We start from the raw sequence: 26,753 nt of genomic DNA, 5'->3' as shown, positions 1-26,753 counted from the left end.
AGTGAAAAGTCAATATCAATTGTTTTGTTATTATTTAATGTTAAATGTTTTTGTGAGAAAATTATTACTTAATTTGGTACTAATTTACAATATTAGAATTAACAATAAATAAAAATAATTAATATTTAATCGAATTGAACATAAAGTGGAGGACATGAAAACGACACAAAATTACAATATCAATTTTCTGCCGTAACTCTGCTACTTGTCAACCGATTTAAAAAAATAAAATGTCATTTTGTTCAAAATAAAAGGTTTAATACTTTAGCACAACATACATTTTGATAAAATTTATACTTATATAAGTTGGCGTTGATTCTTTTAATAATCTAAGTCTTGATTTCTTGTTATTAAAAATATGTTATTGTGATTGAAATATTTTATATATATATATATATATATATAAAACATTAATTGTTTGAATTTGATTAAAATATAACATTAATAATAACTGTTTCATTGTAATTGTAAATATTTCTGTAAGTGAAATGAACTGGATTGGTAGAACTGCAGAACTGGAGCTGAATTGGAAGTGAACTGGCGTAGAATTGGACTAAGACACTAATTTAGTGAAGACCTTGCTTATGTAATGTTGGTGGAGTCGCTGATTCGTCAGGAGCCGTGTGAACTGTAAAGAGACGAGTGATGCCGTCAGGAGCCGAGTGAATTGTAAAGAACTGACTGAATCCGACCGAAGATCTTTAAATTAAAAAGTCCTATATTAAATAAAAATTAAAGTTGCAACATTTAAACAGGACCAACAAAAAAGTGAGCATTTATAAAAGTATTTAAAAATTAAATAACTCTTTTAATGTATATATATATGAATATTAGCTTAAATGTAATTTATTTAAATTTATTTTTTTCCTGATTGGATAGACTTAAATACAATAACAAGACATATTTTACTTAAAAATATTATCTTTATTAATCTCTTGGGTTAATCAGTCAACTATACACACTTATAAGTTAAATTCACTACGTTTCACTTAGAATTCTCTAAGCTTCCTCAGGTGACTACACATTCATACACACCGTGTATGTATATATACATGGTGTGTACATTGGTATACACGTTTCTATATTTGATTGGTTAATCCAAAAGATTAATAAAGATAATATTTTTAAGAAAAATATGTCTTGTTATTATATATATATCTGTTTTACACATTTAGGGATTCACGCTAGTAATATCAAATTCTAATCTACAAATTACTGATGAAATAATAGTATTATTAATTTGTATCACCTTGAAATAAAAATTTCCTTGAAAGATAACTTCTTCCTAGATTTTAAGTAAAGAGAAATAATTGCACATTAATTTTAAAACATAATAATATCCAGTCGTTATACGTAGATATATGATTCTTAATTTGATAGTGCTAAAATTAAGAATCATTGTAGAACTTTTAAAATATTAATTTTTAGTTCAAACAAATGAAAAACAGATATATGAAGAGTTTAGAGTAGATAATGATGTGCAATAATGTACTGTCGATTACAGAATAGATTGCGATGATGAGGAATTTAACGAGTAGTGTGCGGTTGACGTCATAATTATTATTGCTAATACTTTTCGAAAAATATTTCTTACTGACCCTACCTTTTTTTACAGATAAAAGTAAAAAAGAGAGGATGGAGAACGGAAAGTCAGGAAAAGATTCAAAATATATATTTTTTTAGTGTTCATCGGCTAAAACTTCTGCTAACGACTCTTTATCGTCATTGTTACTAACATCTTGAAATCTGCGTTGTCACTATCTTCGTTATTAATTTGTATAACAAAATTTTCCATTAAGTTTTCAGTCAGTCCGTCATTTTTACAATATTCTTTTTCATATTCTCTGTCTTTTCACAGAAAATTCCCCAGTCTTCTTTCGAAATGGATAAAATTGCTTCACGTGTTTTAGTTAACAGAGCAGTTATACTCAGATTTCCACCAACATTTTCATTTCTTATTAATCTTTTTATTTTACCCTAAATAAATTCTATTGGATTTAATTCACACATATACGGCGGAAGCCGCAGCGCTGTGTGACATTTTTTAATTTCAGAATTTCATCTGCACGGTAGGTATTTTTTTTTTTGTGGCGATCAATTAATGACGATAATTTGAACTTCCTCAAGTCTTCATTGAATGGCAGATTGTTGCTAGCCAACCAGTTCTTCATTTCATTTTTTGTCGCGTATTTTGTGGGTGCCTTGTTTAGTTGAACGGTATAATAAGGCGCACTGTCTAGAATAACACAATAGTTTGGCAGGTTAGGTATTAGTTTTACTTGCAGCCACTTTTCAAAAATTTCACCATTAATCTGGTCATGATAATTTCCAGACGTCAATGTAGACAATATTTCTTTCGAGTTCTCACTGAAGATTCCGAGCGCGCCAGTTCACAATATTTGGTTTTTCTATCAAAATCTTTTTCATATTTTGACACCTTTTCCATTTGAATCCTATTTTTTCAAAATTCTTCTGAGTGTATGCATACTCCAAAGAAAATTAATCGCTTCACGAACAGCCGACCACAATTTTTGTGCTATAATAACTACTTTTTGTTTGTGTAGGAATCTACTACTAAATTACGTATTTCGTTTCTATCGAATTCATCGATGGATGACGATGGTCCTTGATGTTTTGGTCTCTCTTTCCCTGGAGCTGTAAGAACCCTTTCCTCCTGCTTCTAAATCTTCCTTCTGTATCTTAGGTATGGTCCGCTCATGAACTCCAGTGTATGTCGATGTTCTCAGATTTATTTTCTGAATGGGATGCTCAATTTTATCCTCGTTATACTCCTCATCGCATTTATTTATAACTCTACGAATTATTTCTCCGGCTTCAATATGTGCTGTTTGTCCTCGTTTCCATTTCGAACTGACTTTAAAGAATTGATAGTTACGAAAAAATGTATTTTTGTAGCTATTAGTTAATATATTTATACAAAAGTTAATAAAAATATTTAATAAAACTTTATTTTTTAAGAAAAAATAACATTTTTAAACAATGCTACGCAGAACTAAATGAATAAGAAACTGTTGGAGTAAAAACGACTCAAAGTTAGAACGCTCTCTAGCGATTGAACAATTGAACAAAGTAATAATATGTATAATAATACAGAAGCTAAAATAACAAGGCACTTGCAGCTGCAAACACAATGTTTTTGTTCGAACTAGTAACAGTACCGTTCCTATAGAAACCAAACCAAAGATAGTAAATGCCCCTCCACCCCGCTTCAGCCGAAACTCACATTCTCGTTTGCAACCGACAATACTTTAATATTTTACTCTTCTGACTGGAGACGCGCTCAATAATTGATTGCTTCCCATAGAATGGAGTAAAATTATTTATAGCTTTAATTATCTGTCCTTTTTTTTGTTTGTTTAACCTCCGGGTCCGCAGTCAAGCCATGCCTGACCGGGATTCGAACTCAGGACCTCCGGGTGAAAGGTCGAGACACTACCACTCGCGCCACGAAGGCTGGCTAATTATCTGTCCTAGTTATAATTTTTGATGTCTCTGACTCTTGTTAAGTATTTCAAGTACAAGCGTCTCTAGTCAAAATTCTAGTTGTATTTTGCATATGTCAATCTTTATGATAGACAGAGAAGTGTCACATTTACAGCTGAATATCAACTGCAATACGGTGGGCTTGATATTCTGATGCATGACAGCATTTTTTACACAGTAAAGAAGGCCACCACGTAACCCATTTATCTCCTCACTTTCCCTAGTAAGCTTACGAAGTACACCTAGATTTAGATTTTGTAATATTTAATCTATGAATTAAAAATATTATTTTAAAATAATTGATTAATTTTATTTTTAATTATATTATAATTATGCTAATGTTTTAATATCTGTTATACTATTTATATTTTACATATTATATGATTCTTAATGAATTATTTCTTATGGAATATAATTTATCATGACTGTTCGTTGCATTCTTCTTCTGTACCTCTACAAGGAAAGATTTTGGATTGATGGAAATGGTTCCTTAATTAGTAATTTAAGCTAACTTGGCATTATTTTAATAAAAGACTTGGTCTTTCTTTCACAAATAAAATATTTAAACTAAAATGTGATTAGATTGTACTATTTTATTCTAGATTACATTTCTCCAGAGAATTATGAATTAATTGAAACTTTTTTAAATTACTTTACAGATTCTTTGGTTAGAAATAGATTGCTATGGCTTACAGCAGTTAATACACAAAAGTAAGATAAATTATAATATATAAATAATTTAAACGTACATTAAAACATCATAAAAATAATTAAAAGCTTGTTTAAAAATACATATCGTATATATAATAATCTCTTTTAAAAAGAAATATACCTAATAATTTCATGGGTATGTTTAATCTTTGTTATATAACAGGTATATTTCATGTGCTTATTCTGTAAGTGAACATTTTTTTACCAGATTCCATTTCATGAATCCTTCTGAATTCATAGAAAAAAATGATGTCCAATATACGCCAATCAGAATTGTATTTGAAACTCAAGTTGAGTATTAAAAATTATTTGAAAAGAATTTTATTGAAATTAAATAAAATGTAAGTTTTTTTAATCAATATTATAAAAATAGAATAAATATAAAACTTTTTAAAAAATCCTCAATAATAATGAGAAAAATAAACTTGTGGTATTTTAGTAGAAGTGTTTACATAATTTACTAAAGATAGACTGTAACATCCGGTTTATCCGTAGTTGGGTTTTTTATTCTTTTTAAGATGATATTTGTTTACGACATTCAATTTATTTATATTTATTCTTTAATTTAGATTATATTTATTACAGTTTTTCGAATAATTCTTTACGTGATATTCTTGTAATTAAAAAAAAAAACACACTCACACAATTAAAACAGTTCATTTTATCACGATAATAATTAATTTGTTTCTATAACAGTATTAGCGGCTTTTTGGATAATTATAAAACCGATGACGCACATCCTGTGTTATTTACCTAATATGAAATGTCAAAAATTAATCTGTTCTCATCAAATACCGCATTTGATGAATATTATATGTGTTTCTTTATTTCAGTGTATTTCGTTTAATTTAAGATTTAATCTTATTTCCCTTCCTGAGCATTACTTCCTCAAAAAAACAAAATTACGCAACTTAGGTAAAGCAAAAACTGCCTATATTAAAACTACGTCATTAACCAGTTTTTTATAATAAAATTAATTAAATGCACATTTGTTGCGTGATCGTATCTGAAGTACGAAACCGGTAAATGCAAAAATAAAACATTTTATTTTAAAAACGTGTTACATAAATATAAATTTTATAAAAAAAATATGATTCTATTAGAGAGGTTTATACAAATACGTGTATGAAGATAAAACCTACTATACTTTTGCTAGAATGAAAACATCAGAGTTTGAACTGTTACAGTTTTCTAAAAATTATCTAAATTAGAAAAAGTTATTATATTAGATATAAAATTAAACCCTGTGTTTTTTTTTATATTATTTATTCAAGAACTCGTTTTAAATTTAAAAAAAACCTAAATGTCAATTACTATTCATGTTCATTCCTTGATGAAAATATTAAAAAAAAAAAAAAATATTCTTTATGTGCTAAAATATTAACTTTTAGCTATCAAATTTCACGATTACTTCAGACTTTTAAAAAATTTACTTCCATCGAGATTAAAGTACTGAAATGAAGTTTTTCACTCTAATAATAGTCATACAACAAACATAAAAAACTATTAAAAACTTTTAAATGTATAAAAAGAATGAAAACTGTATTTTTAAATTTGTTACGTAAGAAAGAGAATTTAGAACACACCGTGATGGCATAAATTTAGTGATGTATAATGTATTTTTTGATAATAAATTATATTAAGTAAAATTAAAAATAAAGCCAGTTGACTTAATACAAGTGCAAGTATTTAATCAGGGTTGTAAAACAATTTGATTTATGACTCATTTTAAAACTCGATTCTTTTTTTAATTAATTAATGTACAATTTACCAAATAAAAATTATTTGACCATTTCCAGTTATTAATATAAAGAAAAGTAAAGAAATTTTACTGGGTTGGAGGTGTTCCATAAATGGGTGAAAGAAGTAAAAGAAGGATAAATAACATTTTTAACGCAACAGCCGCTTTCTAACAATATAATCAGGCTCACCAGGTTCATACATGTTACTGTCAAGTGTGTCTGTTAACATAATCTTAGTAAGTGTTTTCTTTTTAAGCAAAGCTTTTATACTGTTGCTAACAATCAGCAGACATTCCCACCCTCTTAATTCTACAAGTTTTTTGTGAATAAACTAAAAAATGTGAAAAATAATGAGAAAGGAACAAGAAGCAGTGTTCAGTATGGTATAATACAGATCTTTTCCTGTCAAATGGTTCATAAGTTAAGTCTTCAAAGGCAAGCTTTTTCATTTGCAACAACTTTTCTTGTGTAGTATTATTTTGTTCCATTTTTGGGTAGGGTTCTGAAAACTTTATAACTCAACCCTAACATAATCGATAATGGTTTTAGTAGTTATTATGTCATATATATGCATTTTAAAAATTCAGAATTTAATAGTTGTAGATTTTTTTAAAATGAATATTAATTGAAATAGAAAATAATTGATACATACACACAACCATGGTTGTTCTGTTGCACAGAATTTGTATTCAGTTATCCTTAAACATATATAATTTAATTATTTAACTTTTTCACGTACATGTTAGTGAAAAACAAAAAATTTATTATAGAACACGTGTGTAAAAGATAAAACTCAGACCATTACTTGAAGAGATCACAAAATTAATTTTTTATAGTAACTCATTTGATTTAATTTATGTGTATATCATTTTATCGTGTAATATACCTCAAATAAGGATTTGATGAGGTGATTAGGATTCAGTAAGGCATAAACTAACAACTTGATGTGTGATAGATGTATATTAGCAACAGGAAGCTACCATTGTTTCACGTTTATATTGCACGATCGTCAAACAACAAATAGGCTAATACTAATTAATTACTATTTTTATTCTTTCTGCAACAACTCGTACAAAATAAAGGAAGTAAAGGTAATTAAGTAAATTTATTTGTTAATTCAATGCTGAAAACTAATTCTCATGGTTTTTTTTTTGGTATATTCTTTCTACAGTAAAACCTTGATTTTCAAAAATAAAAATTGCCTGTTGTTGTAAATACAGTCTGTTACTGATTATCCTATGTGCTGTTTCTTGCATTTTTTGAATAATGAACATTACTCTGCCAACAGTTTAGATGTTACCTTCTCTCAGATTTAGTAAGTATAAATTTACATCTTTATACATAAATTCATAATAATTTTAATAATGAAATCAAAACTAAGGGAATTAGTCATTTGTATGTAAGAAATGGCTTGTGTTCAAGTCTAGGAAAAGTACTACATTTCTTTTGATTAACTACACCTTAATATTCAGAAATAACTGATTTCTTTCCAGTAAGGAAAAATTTTCACAAATGTCATGACACAAGCCTAGAAAGTATATATGACCTAATGGCTTGATATAAAAACCCCAATATTGAAGAGGATTTTAGTTTAAGAATGTGATTTCTGATAATAGTTTGGCACCATATGCATTTGTTTGATTTCATCAACTGTATGTATAATTTAATAACATTTAAAATTTTTATTTATTTGAATTTTGATTAATGTTTGCCATTCAGTTTTTAAAGGCTGTTTATCAAAGATATTACTAGTAATCTCCATAGTACCATTAATGAATATTATAAATAATCTGTGTTTTTATTAGTGAAATCAGAAGTCCTCTCCAGTAAGCTTTTATAAATGTTTGTATTTGAACATTATACATAGTAATGAGAGCAGCAATTCTGATTAGTCACAGTAAGAGAAAAGGGTAATTTGGAGAGAGAAGAGGATTGCCTGGTAATAATGCTCTCATGGAATTTTACAAACATCTATTAATATAGTAGAACATTTTGCATTATATTTTAGAAAGTCTTGGATTAAACACTTAACAGAAATGATCAACCTTGACAAGATATGACAAACCCTTTCCTGTTCATAAAATTGTTGTATAGGCTTTCTAAATAAGTTAAAAATATATTGCATCTCAAATCTGATGTGGTCACCACATGACTTCCTTGACGCCTATTAAATTTCATATACACATTTTTTTAAATGAAAAGTACATAAAATTTTATTTCATTAATGACTTCTGATATTTTTTCATTTTTTTTATTTTTATTGTTATTATTGAATATTATTTATCAAACTTTTTTTTTTACAATCAGAGGTTAATAATTATTAATAATTCAATATATTTAAATTAAAAAAAAAAAATTGTAAAAAAAAGTAGATGAAGTCTGATTTGCACTGATGTGCCTTCCCCGTGTAATATCCAAGTATTTCAATAATCAAAATTTTATTTTGCTATAACTCTGGAACCAATGAAAATAAGTACCACTTATGATATACCACTGAAAAGTTCTCAATGAGTGCTTGCAGTTAAGAAAAAGTCCAAAATCCAATTTTTTTTAAATTTAGGCTTTTTTGGACACTTTTGGTTCAGTTGATTGCAGTCAAAAGGGGAGGTGCAATGGATATTTCCATTGAAATCTGAAAACTGAAATTTTTTGAGATCACAATATTTCCTTTACTTCATAAAAGGAAGTAAAAATGATATAGGTAGAACAAACAAAGAGGCTCTCTGTTGATTTCCCATTACTAATTAAGTAAATCCTAATTTTATACATACTTTTTTATTCTGCACAAATTTTGCATAAAAAAAAAAAAAAAAGTAAAAAGTATTTTTCAGTTAATGCAAGTATTACTGATTTCTATATTGATCTTATTTGTTATACATTTGTGTGTCATACACTTATTTGTGCATGTTTATGTTTATATATATATATATATATATATATATATATATATATATATAAATGTACATCATACATCTTATATTTGAATCACTACTACCTCATATAATTATTATATTTATTTCATGGTATTAATTATAATAAATTCTCCTTTTGTTTATGAATTTTTTCTCTTCAATATTGCTTAAAAAGTTTACACACTCTTCCTTGACCCTTCTAGGTAAGTGCTAACTAGCACAATCATTTTTACTGACAGTTAATGGGGGCCAACAAAAACAGTCAATATACGGAAAATATAAAATACGAACCATTATAAAGGTCTTTTTTTAACTGTTCATTATACTCGTGAATACTTTTAACATTCATTCATCAAACTGTTTGTGTATTAATTTTCATAATTGTAACAACTGTAAGTGATCTGTAATGAGTCACAAGTCACTTAAAAAAATAATCCAACTATCTTCAGTAATAATGTGTAACAGTAAAGTAGTTTCCTGTTGCCTTGTTTGTTGAACCAAATATAAACATATCAGACACTCCGATATTCTAGTGACATTTAGCCCTACAGGTGACACCTTCACTCTGTTCAATGTATGGACTAGCTAAGTAGTGAAAATCATTGTTCAGAGAAACCAATTCTAATTGGTGTTTCAAATGCTTTACAAGAATCTCATCTATAAGAAAGACTGGAATAGATAACATAAAGCAACAGATTAATTTAAAACTTTCTATCATAAAATAATACATTGTACTATTTCTTCAACTTAGCAAGGGAAGTTTCAAATTATGCTGCCATAATACTGAAAAGTAATCAGTATAAAAAATATGAGTCTCCTAACCATAGCAAGAGTAGACAGACCTCTGAGTCCATAGTAATACAAGACAGTAGTACAAGTATGACAGTCAGCCTGTTATTTGGTCAAATATGATTAAATTAACACAATTTAGTTAATGGTTATTTATAAATAATATCTAATCTAAAATAATAAAATGCACCTATATAGCCATGTAAAAAAACAAAAAAACAAAACATTACTATTACTTGATATTATATTAAAATGAAATAAAATTCAGAACAATCTAACAAATTATTAATAATCATGTGGGAAACTTCCAACAATAAAGGTTTATGGTTTACCAAACAAGTTTTATGACAGCTACATCATGAAAAAATATTTAAGCTTTCTTTTCTACCTTATTAGAAAGAATTATAACTAAATTCTGGACAGACACTATATGGACATTAACAAAGTTAATTGTATTTAATGGATGATTCATAGATTATTACACATTCTCTGACATAAAGATTGTTATTTGTTTGCAAACTGTATTAATCTATGCCTATAGTAGAAACTAAAGTATTTAATACATAAAATAAAATAGAAGCATATCAATGGTTACATTAATTTAAGCTTTTATTAGAAAGTCCTTTCTTTGTTTTTATTTTATGTAAATAAAATTTGATATTTTAATTTATGTACTTTTCTCTAATAAATAATTAAGATTAATTACATTTACTTGCATGGTGCCTATTACATTAGAATTATCCTTGAAAAATCATCACTTGATTTGATTATTCATATGATCATGTAGTATCAGTATAATATGAACTACTAAGGCTTTATGTTATTATGAAATAATGCAAAATTAATAATTTATTTTAAATTGTTTGAATTTTACTTTTGAACAAGATTATTTTTGGCGAATTATGCTTTACACTTTATTTTTAACAATTAAACTGTAATAATATCAATTATTATTTTAATGAAGCCAAAGCAAATCAATAAAATATTTCTGGGGAATATGATTTGCAGCCATATTATTGCATTTTTAAATGATTTTACAACTACATGATTTGCAGTATTATTAAAACTAATTGATAAGCTCTTTATCCTTGATTAAGATGCAATAATGTTTATTCATTTATGCTGTATAAAATATGGCCAAATTATTAGAAATTATTCAATTAAATTAATGAAATTCTGTAATTATCTAATTATTTATAATTAAATACAGCAGACAATAAATTATATACAAGTATAAATAGGTCTCGGACCATAAAAAAAAAATGACTGAGTTAATTTCTAAATTACAATGAAAAACTAATAACACACAAATGCAAAATACTTGTGCCAGTATATCATTTTTTTCATTAAAAAAATAAAATATGTAGTACTAATTCTTTATCATATTAAAAAAGATGCACGTTTCAAGTACAAAAAAAAAAATACATTTAGAGTATGAACTTTGACAGGGATGTTGTGAGATTGAAATATTTGGCCTCAACAAATGAAAAAGTTTTGATGGAAAAATTTCCATTACTGATTATTAGCGTAAATGTTAGTATTATGGCTATCAAGTAAAATAACCTACTGAAATGACTTAAAAGAAAAGATTACCAACTAATGGGATACAAAGTATGCTAAAATAAGAGTAGTTAGAAAAAAAAACTATTACCGAATCTACATTTATAATTTTATATAATTATTATACAACTGAAACAATAATGGTGAAATTACCACTATAATTGTGGTGGTAAATTAATAAAAATAGGGTGTTACAATTTATATATTCATACTCCTTATGTTTAGATAGAATGTATTGTAGTTATTAAAAATTTTATGTTTACATAGATATTTTATGAAATTATCTTCAATAAAAATAAAACTTTTTCAAATAATTCCCTTTTTGTTTTATGACTACTGAGTTTTAGTTTCTTATCATTCGATGACCAGCACCAGTTAAAAAATATTGCATTTTTAAATGTGAATTATAATTAAGATCAATTATCATGATCATAATATTATAAACATACCTACATATAAATGCTTTATAGATTAAACTTTTGTACTGCATCTTACAGCGCATACTTATTGCAGGATGGTACAGAATAAAAGATAGATGGTGTAATGAAGGATCTAATAACAATTTACATAAAGGGAGAGCTTTTATATAGAATGAAATGTAGATATCAAGCATAGATTTAGAAATTATACACACATTTTTAAAAATATTTATATAAAATGTAGAGCTGTACTGCAGCAGGATGTAGACAACATTAAAGCTGGAAAGGTAAAGAAAGGTAAAGAACCCTCTGAAATGTGATGTTATAAAAAAAAATTGAAATTAAGTTGGTTGAAAAAGTTTAAAAAGAAAAAAATTAAAATAATGCAGATAACAAAGAAGCTTGTGGTTAATTTCCTTAAAGAAGAAGAATTCTGAGAAGAAGAAAAGATTTCTTCTCAGGTGGGTCATGGCATACAAAGTTAATTTACTAATGTAAGAAAATGTTGAAAGTGAAAACTGTAAGTAAATACAGAGTTTAGAAAAGATAAAAATAAGTTATTAAAGATGTAAAAAAAAATAATGGATAAAAAGTTTTAAAACATTCTGCCTGACTTCATTTTTATGCATCATGAACATGAACTTGTAGATGTTTTATGATTTTTTTATATTGTTTATAAATCATGAATTAGTTTAAAACACAGTAAAATTCAATGACCATTAATTACATCAGTGAAAATTCTGATTATTTTTATCTACAGTGTACTACGAATAATCAGTAAAGTAAAACTAATTTTTATCTTATTTTTACTGATGAGAGGGAAAGTCATTATAGAGTCTTACAATTTATGTGAATAATAATTCTAAATTAAACATTATTAATCAATTTTATTTCCTCAAGGAAAATAAAAACAAATTTATTCAAAATGAAAAGCTTTTATTCAGAAAACCAATTTGTTAAATTACCTAATTGTAACTGAATCAAAACAAAAAGAAAAATCTTTGGCAAGACAAATTTCAACATTAAAAAAAATATTTAAGTGTTCAACTTTCCTGTATGTAAATGTGCTTTCAGAGGATCTTTTAGAAGCTCTATTTTATATTGTATTAGCATTTTATCAAATGTCAATACAATGACATTTAAGGTGGCCATCATACTTCATTATTGATTTTGCAAGTGGCTAGCCATCTGTATTCGTGGATGGAGCTACAGAATAACAACAAATGATGTTCTGAAACATAATTCCATATTCCAAGTAACTAGTTTTTCTATTTTATCATAAAGTTGTAATAAAAAAAATAATAAATAAAAAAAATTAAACCTTCACATCATCAGTTAAGTTAACAAATTTGAAAAATGATGAAACAGTCTGAGCATGAATGTATCATTTCACTATATACATAAAATATCTTTTTTTTTATAAAGTACTTAGTTACTGGTGCAATCAATCATAGTATTCATGCTTCACAAAAAAAATTCATTTTTTTTTTTTTTTTTTTAATAACTGATGCATGTACATTGTTGTTACATCATGTGCTTCATTAACTACCATGTGCTTTTATTAAGTTTTATGAAAGTATTTCATTCAGATCAGCACACAAGAATATATAGATTTATGTAGATCATGAAGGTGCATTACTCCACTGATAATAAAAAGTACCTCCAGCATTTTAATGTATTTAGCAATTGAGGAAAACTTAGATTGCTCAAGAAAAATCCTTATCTTTTCTTTACTATTATGAAAAACTTACCAACAGGGTAATACTAATTTTGTAAAAGAAAGTCTTTTAATTTTAAATAAATTATCTGGAAGCTATTATAAGTAGCTTGTTAATTTAAAAAAATTACATTTGAAATATACAATACAATTTTCTCATACACCAAAGTATTAACTCTGTAGTGATATGAAAATAATTTTGTGGTCTGGCTTAATGAAAGTGATTTATTTTTTAGAAAAAAAAACTTTTTTCTACAGAGATAAACATATTATACCTATTTTGCCTATAGTGTAAATATTTAGGTATAAAGTACAGTTATAAATGTCAACATATGGAAATATTAGAGAATTTTAATTGCTAAATATTGGTTACTTTATTATTATTTACAGGTACCAAACAATAATGTGATAATTTATCTTTTATAATGGAAACTCATCCTGACTTTCTGAAGGAGGCTCAAGATTTTAATTTCACAACATGCATCACTGGTGATTTTAAAAAATCAATCTGCGTCATCAGTCACATGATATCTTCAAAAAGCTAATAAAATATTTGAAAAAAAAAAAAATAGGCTATAGAATCATTAAATATACTTATATATAGTTACATGCAGTATGATATTAAATAAAGAATAAATAGTTTTATTAAGAATTAAACAATCTGAAGTAACTACTGAAGTATCTAGTTGAAGATTAACATTATTTTTTTGCAGATCAAAAGATGAGGGCTTGTGATACTTATCTATAGCATACATAAACAGATTTTGGAGAATAATATATCTTCTTATCTGCACTAGTGTATGTAGATAAACAGATTATGGAAAAATAAATCTATAAAAAGCATGACAGTTTGTATGAAGGAGAGTTATATTAAAATGATGATAAAATACATAATTTAAAAAAATGAATTTCCTGTTTTTTTATTTATGTTAATAAGTGTATAAGTTATAGTAAAATGAATGACAGTATTTTAATAATTTTAGATGATTAGATTCAGTGCTTTGCTACAGAAAATAAGACCAAGTACATCAATTCATCTAGTCCAGCCTGAGATACCCAGTATGTAAAGAGTTACTTAAATTGAACATCAACAGTCAAAGTACATAATTATTTTATAGATAATAATAAATATTGTTAAATGACTTTTAAAGTATTCATTTTATGTTGATTAATAATAATAATAAAAAGAAATTATAATAACTTGCTTTGATTGTTGAGATGTAAAATATCCCATACATCGCTTTTTCTAGTATTATTTTCTGTAATCACAGTTTTTGAAGCCAAAGCAAGGTATAAGTATATCTCTAATCATTCCTGTATAAGTTTCATGGTATTTAACTATTGTTATAATTTTGATCTTAAATATTTCATTCTAGCCACTTCAATATTTTGTTGAAATCTAAGAATTCACATGTAAAAATATATCCCCATACATAAGCTTCTTTATAAGCTTCTGTGGTGAATTCATTCATCAATAAATAAAAGAAAAGAAAAATTTGCCTTTACTAATCTAGTGAAGTATGCATACTGATTCTTCTTTACAACTACATAGCTGAGGCAGTAAATAGCCTAGGTCAGTTAAGTTACATTTGAGTGTTTCATCTTTTACTTTTGGTGTAAGAAGAAACATAAAGCTTATATTATAAGTATAGACTGAATTTTACACATCCAAGTATGTATTATATGTATAAAATTAAATGTCATAATTTTTAATGATGGTTTAATCATAGAGTTACATTTGAGTAGAGGTATATTAAATATCATATTGAAAAAAAAATTTTTGCATTTAAGAAGAAATAAACTTTAGATTTCTAAAAAGGATGAGGTGAAACGGTGAATTTTGTTGTTGTTGATATTATGCAACAATCATTAAACTAAATTAATGGCCTCCTTTTTCATACTTGTTGATAAAAAATACAAGTCTTGAATATTTTTAGCACAGTCAGCCTTGTGTTAAAAATCATTGCTTTCAGAACAAGGAAAATAGCTTACCTATCATAATTGTAGGTGAGAATATTATCTTTAAACTTGATTTTACGTTCTTGAATTATGATTAGGTGGTTCTAAAATGTATGATAATAATATTCTCAACCAGTCAATAACAAACAGTTACCAATTACGTAAGTAACTGGTAACAAGTATAAAAAAATAATTATTAAAAACCACAAAATAATGATCACATAATTATAATCTAAATTTTTTAAATGATTTTGATTTTCTTCATTTGGTGAAACAAGTTTTAATAAAACCCACTGGGTTGGTTTAGTGGTAGACTCGTCATTGTATATTAGCTGATTTCAAAGTCAAAGTTCTGAGGTTCAAATTCTAATAAAGTAGTTAATTTTATTCGGATTTGAATACTAGATTGTGCATACCGGTGTTCTTTGGTGGTTGGGTTTCAATTAATCACATGTCTCAAGAGTAGTCAATCTGAGTTTGTTCAAGACTACAAATTTACCAGTACAGTTACATTACACTGATAAGTCACTAATGACTTTAATTGTTGATGCAACTACAAATAAAAATATTAAAAAAAAAACGTTTTACTGAATATTATAATAAATGTAACAAACAAGAAATTTAATTAAACGGCAATATATTAAATATGCAGTTAAATATAATAAACAAGAACTTAAATTAAATGGCAATGTATTAAATATTCAGTACAAGTATAAGACAAATGTATGAGCTACTGTTTCTGTAGTATTTATTATTAAAGAAGTTTATATTTAAAAAATAAAACAAAATTATTCATTATCTTTTTTTTTATGAAACTGCAGTATTAGAAAACAGTTTTAGTAATGTGTGTTATAGTTCTATTACATGGAATGCTATAAAATGATGCTTGCAGGTACCTAGACATTAGCCACTCATGAAAGTGGCACAGCAACTCCAAAAATAAAAAGCATTTTTTACCAGTTTTACTGAGGAAGCCCTATAACATTCAGGTGATATTCAATCCTACAAGCGGCACTTCTATTCTGTTCACCTCTGGAACTGCTGGTAAAATTAACATATACTCTCAGAGAGTATATATCTGCTTAATATCATTGTACCTTGAAATGTATTGCTTAAGTTAAAGTGATAAGGCTGGATCAGATATAATTGATGGATGATGCCATTATTAGATGAAATATTAACAAAAGAAAATAAACAAATATGTTATTTGATTTTCACAAATTATTTTAAAAAAACTACAACTGTATAGCTATTGTAGTTTTTTTTTTAATTTTATGAAAATCAAATAACGGTTTATTTTCTTTTATGGATCAGGTAACTATTAACCAGTAGGATTTTACGAAATGTCCAAAAAAATGTGGACAAGAATTAAATAATAACATATGGTTTCAGCAAATGAGCCACCACCTCATTACTATCTAAGGGCATGATAAATTTTAATGAACAATTTCCAAATCACTGGACAGGTCATAGAGGAGTCATAGAATGGCCTGCCACATCCTCAGATCTGTCTCCTCTGGATTACTTTTTTTGGGGGTACCTGAAATATAATGTTTATAGAAAAAAACCTGCAGACATTAACGAATCAAAAAGAATAATAGTAGTTGAAGAATCTGCTTGTGTACCACCAGATATGATATAACAAGTTATAAACAAATATTACTTGAGGTTAGCCAAGCTGTAGAGCGGAAGCATTTTGAACATGTAGAATGATATGCTTTCAGAATTTATTTCATTAGTAATTTATGAAGGAAAACATTTATTTAAAATCATATTGTAATATTTAGATTAAATAATATCAGTCGATGTAACTGTATAATTTGTTTGTTGTTAATTATTAGTTCTTGTTTATTATTATCAATATTATAGCATTGTTTAAAGTTTGTTATAGTATGTATGCATTATGAATGTAAAATGCAGTAAAATTTTCCTTGTTTATTGTTAACCGATCTTTCTGTCACTGCAACTTTTAACGCTTATAACTTGATAACGAAGGAATTAACAAAAAACGGGTTTCACCATCGTTTTTCTTGTAAAATTTTAAATAGAAATAATGTTTCACGTCCACCTTCCTATTTAAAGAAAATTAAATTTGATTCAATATGGCGGACAAAAATTAAAAAATGGCCATAATGGAGTTTTTTTTTAACTATGTAGAACCCGATTCTTTCTGTCTTCAAATAGCTCTTCGATATGCAGTATAAAGCCGTTTCTATACTAAAATATTACTCTGTGTATATTAATGTGAGTGTATATTAATTCAAAAAGCATAAATACAGAATTATTTTAGTATTTTTCAATTGCCTCGAGTACCATTCATTTTATTGTTTAACATCATTTATTTTAATGTTTAATCTCATACCTCATTTTTTATTCACTCATAAACAATAATTTTTGTATTTTTGGACTAAGCCCCTTTAATTCAAACTAATCTAAAAATATCAAGAAATATACATATTTTACAGCAATACTTTAAAAAAAAAATATTTTACATACAAAATTATTTTCTCTCCATTGAACGCTAATAGTTAGGAGATTAAAAATGTTTATATTTTAAAATATATTGTGCTATTACTAATATCCTAGTCGCTGATCTATTTAAATCATTTACGTACACAGATGCTCTGGAACATATAATTAAAAAGATCTGTTTAAAATAATTTTTGTTGTCCATGACATCTTTTAAAAACTGTTAATTTATGTTCACAGAAATATTATAATTTTAAACAATTATCTTTATTAATTTTTAAATATAGCTGTTTTTATCTTATAGTATGAAAAAAATCGATTTGAATATGCTTGTATTTTCCATTTTTAACAGATGAACAGCCTTCGTTATTGAATTCAATGTATATATGTGTGTGAATCCTTTTTATCTCGGATTTTTATTTTGATTTCGGATTCGGATTAAGAATTGTTAGAGGATTACAAAAATATACGAATGGCTACAATCGGCAGTCGGATTCGCCTCAAAATGGCTGCAAAAATTTAAATTTTGCAATTATCATTACGCAATAATGGTGTAAGCTATCAGATTGGTGCATACGCACTAATGTAAGGTTTGCTAAATTGTATAGAATATATGAATATCAATTATTATATTTTTTTTTATGTTCGCGCGTAACTTTTTTTCTATTAATCCGATTAAAATAAATCTTGTTCCAATCTACGCAGCTCCTTTCGCGGTGGTACCATCATGTTGAGAAAATCTTTTAGATACAAAAAATAGGTCTGTAAATAGACAAAAAACGTTTTTCCCCGTCCGGCGGGTAGGTAGGGACAGTGGGAATCCTGATTTCTATATATATGTGTTACGTTAGATGATGTTATATAATGTTCTGTAGGGGCAGGTAATGTGAGTTTCCACACAAGATATGTAGCACCGTTAATAAAAATCATCAAAAATCGAGATATCTTGTTTTCAACTTCTCAGATTCAATATACATTATAATTCTATACACGTGCATTACATTACATGGTTTTCTGCGGTCTCTCGCAAGGTCGGATAACTGAATTTCTTCATAATACTCGTAACACTGTAGGTACGTAATTAGAAATTAACTTATCTACGCCTTGATGACATTATTCAAGTGCAGCACATTATTCAATCCTGTGCAAGGTTTCTCCCGTCTCAGCATCGTGTAGGCTATTCGTCGATCTAAATCACTCAAAGCTAAACCATCTAAGCTTCTGACTCGAATTAGAGCAACATAAAGTTATTCTATTACAAATATTTTTTCCTGACATCTACTACGTGTGTATTTAATGTTGTACCTTGCAATTTGTGCAATGTTACAGCCCGACTTAAAATTAAAGGAAACATACGTCTTTGTACATATCCATATCGTTTAGTAGCTTGAAAAGTTGTTCTTACTTGTGTAATAGGTACACAATCACCTTCATCTTCCATTTTTGTACCTATTATTTCGTCATAAAGTTTTATTAAGAGGTTTTAGTAACTCACCCCTTTCCAGTTGGTCTCTTCGTAGCGAAGGCCACTTGAATCTCTTTACAATTTCCATAGCGCCGTTAGAAATCGATATATTACGCCTTAGCATAACTCTCGAACCCTCTGCCAATTGTGCATTATGTAACAGGCAACTACAGTTATTGATGTCTACTGGAATAACATTCCCGGGGCGAGTTCCCCATATGTTCGCTATCGTGATTCATCAATAGCGTTAATAATATATACTCTGTTTTTGATATCAGTTATACTACGATTGTATTCATCAACTAATTTAATAGTTGGGAATATTCTTATAGCATTTCCATCTCCAAATTCGTCTGTTAAATGTTCCAAAAAAAACTTCTTTCTTTTGCAAAACATTTCCAATTGGCCAGTTGTAACTTCGCCAAAACGCAAATAATTTAATAAATCGATAAATTCCGTCATTTCTTTGTATCATGTTTATTGTTAGCTCAAAAAAAGGAAAACTGATGCCACAAATTTATTTCTTCTTCACACCAAGGAAGTTGAACAAAACACCAACGGTATTTGACTGGAAGCAGCTTCATTGTATCACCAAAAAGCATATTAACTCGGCCGAATAACGTATAGTTATTAATCGGACACAGAATATTATGAAATAATTATTTAAAAAAATAATGGAACCTATATCGAAATGCTCTTAAAAGGAAAGAAATAATATCGTTTAAATACTTGATTAATTCCTTAGAACCTTTTTGAATCGGCGCCTGCTTCTACAAAATTAATTTCTATAATATAAATTTGTTCTATAATACTACATACGTATACCTCATAAAAACCAATATCGATATTATATCAGTGGAATTTATATTTATGTGCTTTGATTGCTTTTCCGTTTGCCATTATTACGTCTTTTTAAATACGCCGTTTATAGGTCCATTAAAGTACCGAATAAGTATGATTGAGTATTTTGGCGCTGATTCAAAAAGCGTCCAAGGAATTAATTAAGTATTTGGACGAAATTATTTCTTACTTTTTAGGGCATTTTGATGTCGGTTCCATTTTTTTAAATAATTATTTTTTTGTATTCCAGTTCAACATCAGAATCACTAACGAAAAATAAAATTTGTATAATGTATCATACAGCTTTTTCGCTGTAAAAATTTACTTGGTTTTTTTAAAAAAAAAACGAACATATAAAACATTTTATATATAAAACAGTTATGCATAACACTATATATAACTGCTATTTATAGCACACAAATATATCATTAAAAAACATTCCATGTTTAAAATAAGTTATTGCTCACTAGATGCATACAAATTAGCTTCCACAAACGTATATGAAAATTGTATAGATGCTATCTTCTTCAAGAGAGATCTACACAATTTTACATGGTATTTTACAAGATTCATTTCCTTCAAGATATGAAACAAAAGTATGAATTATATGTGCAAAGAAATCTTAAGGACAAAAAAATCTTTAGTAAATACTGGGAAAATTTTGATTGGAGATGTTAAACAGAAAGAAATTTTTTTTGCAATTTTGAAAGGGAAGTAGAGAGAACTTTTTGTAATACTTATTTTTATTTTCCTGTATTTTTGTCCATGTTTGTTGGATATAAAAATATTTACTATTTAAACAATAAATAGAACCAAATTAAAAAACAATGTATTTATTAAAATTGATTTGACCTGATATTTAAAAAAAGCATATTTTAAAAAATTCTTAATTTTTTTCAGGATGTGGAAGACATGTATGAATAAACAAGAGATCTTTTGTAAATATTTTAATTATTTTTTTTTCAATTGATTAGATGAAAAATTAAATATAATTAATACAATGACCATGAATATATAAATGTACTTGATTTTGAATTATAAACAAACACTACTATTTTAATAATATTTATCAATTTTTATTAATGTTCATGTAAATCTATCCACTTATGATTTCAAACTGAAGAGGTGGATAATAAGCTTGTCTTAGCAAGAACAGTCTTCTAATAATAATGACACAGCATCTCAAAGTTAATTATATTGCTGTTTCATGGTAATAAAGAAATTACTTTTATTATTTTTCAATTAACAATGGCTAAATCAAGGATGTTTTGAAAGTAAAAAGTACATCCATAAAAAAAACCAGCAGTGATTAATAAGGTATGCTTGCAAAAATCATTTTATTTTATTTACCTTATACTCATTAATAAAAAAAAACTACTACCAAAAGATGTTTGCTTAAAACTTATTATTAACTTATTCTTAAGGTGAAGTCTGTAAAGATTTTATCTTAAGAATTTTAAAGAGGTAATATATAAGAAAGAAATCTACTGACACTAAGAAAATAAGTTGATGTGTTTGCCTCAAAGATAATTTTTCATATTTACAGCGAATTAACTTGTAGAACAGCTTCTTGTAACTACATTTTTTATTTTCATTTTATTTTCATTTTAATTTTTTTATTTTACATTTTTTATTTGTCTGTTCAAGAAATCAATCAGTTTTATTGAAAGTTTAGTGTTAAGCAATTATTTAATATAGATTTTCTATTATTAATAAATAATTAAAAAATATTTTAATCTCATTTACTTCAAGTAAGAAATGTTTTTCATAATTTATACTTTATTATTGTATCTAAGTAGCTGGTTTTAAAAAGTTAACATATTCAATTTTAAAGAGAAATAATTAAAAATGATTTTTAATTTATAACTGCTTCTATAAATTTTATGCAGTGGTATAGCAAGGTTAATATTTATGGAGTCACATTTTTATTTATTATTTAAATAATAAGATTAGAAAATTCCATTTTGTTCTGTGCACAAGCTTTGGTCATTATGAGATATAAATCATAAAAAAATTGTGTGTGTGTGTGTGTGTATATATATATATATATATATATATATATATATATATAGACACAAATTTGTCTAATCTAAATAATTGAAAATGAAAGAACAATCTTTATTGAAATTTTTTTCACTTGCATTCAGATTTTTAAGCACAGTTGTGTATTAAATAATCCAGCACTTTTTTCCTTTATTTATTAGTCAGGACAGGCTTTACATTAGCCTGAATAAAAAAAATTTACTTCCTCCTTATAAATTATGCTTAAGGTATTATTTTATTTATGACAAATTCATTAATGTTTGTACAGTACTGATGATGAAATAATACTTATTAAATAACATTTAGTAATAAATGTGTTTACTAAGTTCAATTTTGAAAAGAAATTTTAATAATGATTGTTATTAATATTTATTATCTTGGTTGTATATACTTCCTGATCTTTTGTTTAAAATGTATTTTGTATTTAATTCTTATTATAATATAATATAATTAAAAATAAGACAACAGGAACATTTTTCCAAGTTACATAAAAAGGATGCCTCATTTTTAGGAAAAAGTAATCTTTTCCAGTTTAAAGTGCACCTTTTTTAAAGAAATAAATCTTAATTCTTTTCAATTGCATTTGATAATTTCAATTTTTTAGGCTCACTTTCAGATCACACAAGATATCATCGTGTTTGGGAATCATGAATGCTTTATGAAGCACAATTACTTTTTGGGATGACTGTCAGATTTCTTTCAGATTATGCTGCCTTACAATAGGCTATAAGCTCAAATACAGTTTAGCCCATATAATCTGTACTGTCTCAAGTAACGGACTACTCAAGAGGATGCTATTAATGTTAAAAATAAATAAATCAAACTAATTTTAAAAATTGGTTCTTGAACCAGTATGGAACTTACATAAGTTCTTATTAGCAATGATGATTGTAACACTCACCCCTAAAATATGTTAAGTAATGCAGTTGATATACATATATATATATATATTTTTTTGAACAACATGAGAATCTGAATCTCAAATGACAAATTGACTCGGAAATCAGTTGGTTTTTTTATCTAACTAAATATTAACTTATCATACAACTTAAAGTAACAAACTGAGTCAGGAAGTTAAAGAAATTCTATTTAAACAAATTAAATTAGTTTCCTGATGCTTGTTAACTGATATTACATAAAATAGGGTTATCAAAAAGTGAATGATTTTTGAATGTTGGCTTCTAAGGCTAACGTTTAAGCATAAGCATAAATCCACATTAGTTGGGTTTATTCATCCACCTAAATAGAAATTTTGTATAGAAATATTTAATTTATTAGACATCAACACAATAAAAGGATTAAAGATTTGTACAAATATAAATACCTGCAGTAATTGTTCATTATTCAAATATCATTTATTCATTAGTTATAATATTAGCAATTTTATTTTGCTTGAGATGATTCATATTTAGAATTCTTATTGCTGTAGTATTTTAATTTTTCCTTACAAAAATTTTCTCTTTTTTAACTCTTATGAATTTAAAATTTTCTCTTCTAATGACCTGTTTTGCTTTGTAGAGTAGTTTCTTGTAGTATGGTGATAGGTGATAGATATTCATTTCTATAAACTTGTTGATAATCAGGTAGATTTCAGCTAATGTGCATGGATTAGAGTGGTATCCATTGAGTTGGATCCATTCTTCTTCAGTTCCTCACAATATTTCTTACATTCCATTATTTAAGCACCTTTAGTGCTCTATTATGGATGGATACTATTGTAGGTAGCACTTTGTTTTTACTAGATGAAAGATGGATGTTATATTAGACTGTGCATTTTTAGTAGTAGTGCAGTTGCTGTTATTACTTCATTTAGATTTTCATTTCTTGTCACCAGAATTTCAGTATTTCAGTACTGTTTTTTCAGGTATACTGGTCAATTCCACATATTCATGTTTCCATATCATCTTTGACTGTTTGCACAGACAATTTTTATCACTTTTCACTTTATGAAATTCCTTTTTATAAGTTTACATAATTTTGTGTATTCATCAATTTTATCACAGAACATTTGCATAAATTTACATAACTCAGTTACATGTTTGTTTATTTTATGTAATACCATCTTCAGAAGATCTAATTCTTGAGCTTATTATAATTTGAATTTCCTCACTTATTGCAGTTTTAATTTCCTTCAATAATTCGAACTTAAAATCTTTTGAAGTAGAACTCATTTTTTTTAACCCTGCTTATTGTTTCATCTACATGTAGAACACTTCTACCTCAATTGGGTTTTTTAAATAGTTTTTAAAGTTTGCTTCAGTAAAATTAATATAATCATAGTAGAAAATAGGTTCATAAACAGAGCACTTGAATAAAGTTTTTTTGTGTGATAATTGATTACATTTTAAGCATGCACATTTTTACATAATTAATGCGTAGCTTTGCTACATGCTGATGAACGTGATTGCTGGCTACAACAAAATGGAACAACTGCACATAGAGTGAACAATATGACCATGATTGCGATTTCTTAGATTGCAAAATTCTTCGCAATTTCTTCGATGACCAGATAATTTATTGTTGTCTATGGCATCCTTGTTCACCTACCTGAGTCCTCCAAATTTTTATCTGTGAGGCTTTAAAAAAGATAATGTGTATTCAAACAACCCACACACACTTGATGAACTTAAACAAATATTGAGGACTGTATATCAAATATCACTGCTGCTACAACACTGAAAAACGTCGCATGCAATGTAAGAAAATGCATTGATGCCTGCATTGAAAATCATGGTGGACATTATTATAAACTTGTAAGTAATACTTTTGTAAATGTTAATATTATTTTGGAAACTAATAAAAAAGCTTTCTAAAAAAAACAATTCGTTGTCATTTGGGTTGTGTAACTTTATGATCATCCGTTATAATAAAAACATTTATCACAACCAATATGAAATTTATTACATCAAATTAATCAGTGAACAAAAACTGACTTAGCAGAATGATTAAGAGAGAAAATAAATATGTTTGTTCCACATGATACTTAACCTCTATTCCAACATTCATTAAAATGAATGTTAGGAAAACTAAATTAATGAAGAGGAGGTAATAAGTAATAAATGTTTCCACAAGAGAAAGAAGAATTGAACTAGTGAACTGTACCATTTTAACTGAAGAATGGTAAAGTAAAAATTAAATAAAAACAAATAGTAATCCTGAGGAATTGTTAACAGAAATAGTTAATACCTAGTAAAATGGAGTTATGAGTTGAAGAAGCATCTTGTGAAGTGTTAATGTTTGGAGTTCTATATGGTTGGTTAACACGGACACTAAAAAAAAAGGCTGGAGGCATTTGAAATGTAGATTGGAGGAGATTGAAGAAAATTAACAAATGGACAGAAAATTGAAAAATGAAGAAATAATGAGAAAAGTTAACAGAATAGAAACTTAATCAGAACAAATCAAAATAGGAAACTGGCTGGAAAATATAATGAGAGGAGAAGGATTGATTAAATTAGTGCTAAAAGAATTGGTAGTAGGTGCAAAATGAAAGGCTGACCTAAAAGGAAATGGAAGCTTTCAAGATATAAAATTTTTGCTGAGAGTAGAGAACAGAATGCAGATGAAAATGCCTAAATTTCAGGAATTTTTTAATTAAAGTGATGTTCTCATTAAGCTGCAGAGGTCGACAATTTGATCATTTTAATCTTTCAAAAATTGCAAATAATGTTAAATAATAATTTTAAAAACCTTAATATTATTTTTCATAAAAGCTATTTATTTTTCTTTTAGTTGAAAGTATTGTTATTAATACATGTTACACTATTCTAGCAGCATACAACTAATTCACTAGAAAGCAATAACTTATATTGTGGGAGGTAAATATGCTTTAAAAACTTTAACTGCAATGAGCTGGAAAAGTCCAATAATTAAAGCTGAGCTATTACAATTGATGGTTCAGGGAGTGAGAGTCAGTGAGATTATGATATGGTAATGTTAGTTAAAATTTGAGTACTGGAAAGGGAGGAATAAAACATTCCTTTTTGCAAGTGTTTGGAAGGAATATATATACTTGAGCAATGAGAAATGTCTAGTGTATTTAAATAATACAATTCCAATACTTTATATGTATATATAGAGCAATAAGAATTCTAAATATGAATGATCTCAAGCAAAATAAAATTACTTATGTTATAACTAATGCACAAATGATATATGAATAATGAACAATTACTTGAGGTATTTATATTTGTAATAATCTTTAATCCTTCTTTTATTATGTTGATGCCTAACATGAATCATTATAATGAACTATACGATATAATAAGTGTCACACAACCTGTAACAGGCAAAATAGAAGACTATTCTTACTGTATTCCACAAATTATTAAAGAATCAAACGGCTAATTATTTTAATTTGTTGAACATGAATATTAGACGTAATAGTAACAGTTTTTATAATTTTGTTTCGTGTCTAAATAATATTAACTTAACTTTTGATACTCTTAACAGAGACATGGATTTCAAATAAGCCATTTGACTATAACATAAACACTGCAGAATAATTAATATGACCACCAAACTAAATAAATGTGATGTATTTGTATGCATATTAAGGAGGATTATCAAAATAATATTTCTTACTATTTGTGATTTGATTGAAGCAAATGTAGTAAATGTTGA

The 26,753-nt window shown here is 26.8% G+C and overlaps 1 long non-coding RNA gene across 1 annotated transcript; it reads left to right on the top strand.

The window, feature by feature from the left end:
* The first annotated feature begins 576 nt into the window (after positions 1 to 576).
* LOC142320136 (uncharacterized) lies at positions 577 to 14,229 on the top strand. Its single transcript, XR_012755296.1, has 4 exons — positions 577 to 768; positions 4,164 to 4,215; positions 7,129 to 7,272; positions 13,745 to 14,229. It is a non-coding gene; the product is annotated as an uncharacterized LOC142320136 (long non-coding RNA).
* Positions 14,230 to 26,753: the final 12,524 nt, after the last annotated feature.

Source organism: Lycorma delicatula, chromosome 2 (genome assembly GCF_047948215.1).
Source record: "Lycorma delicatula isolate Av1 chromosome 2, ASM4794821v1, whole genome shotgun sequence".
Taxonomy (NCBI): Eukaryota; Metazoa; Arthropoda; class Insecta; order Hemiptera; family Fulgoridae; genus Lycorma; species Lycorma delicatula.
This window is presented reverse-complemented; position numbering and strand designations above follow the sequence as displayed.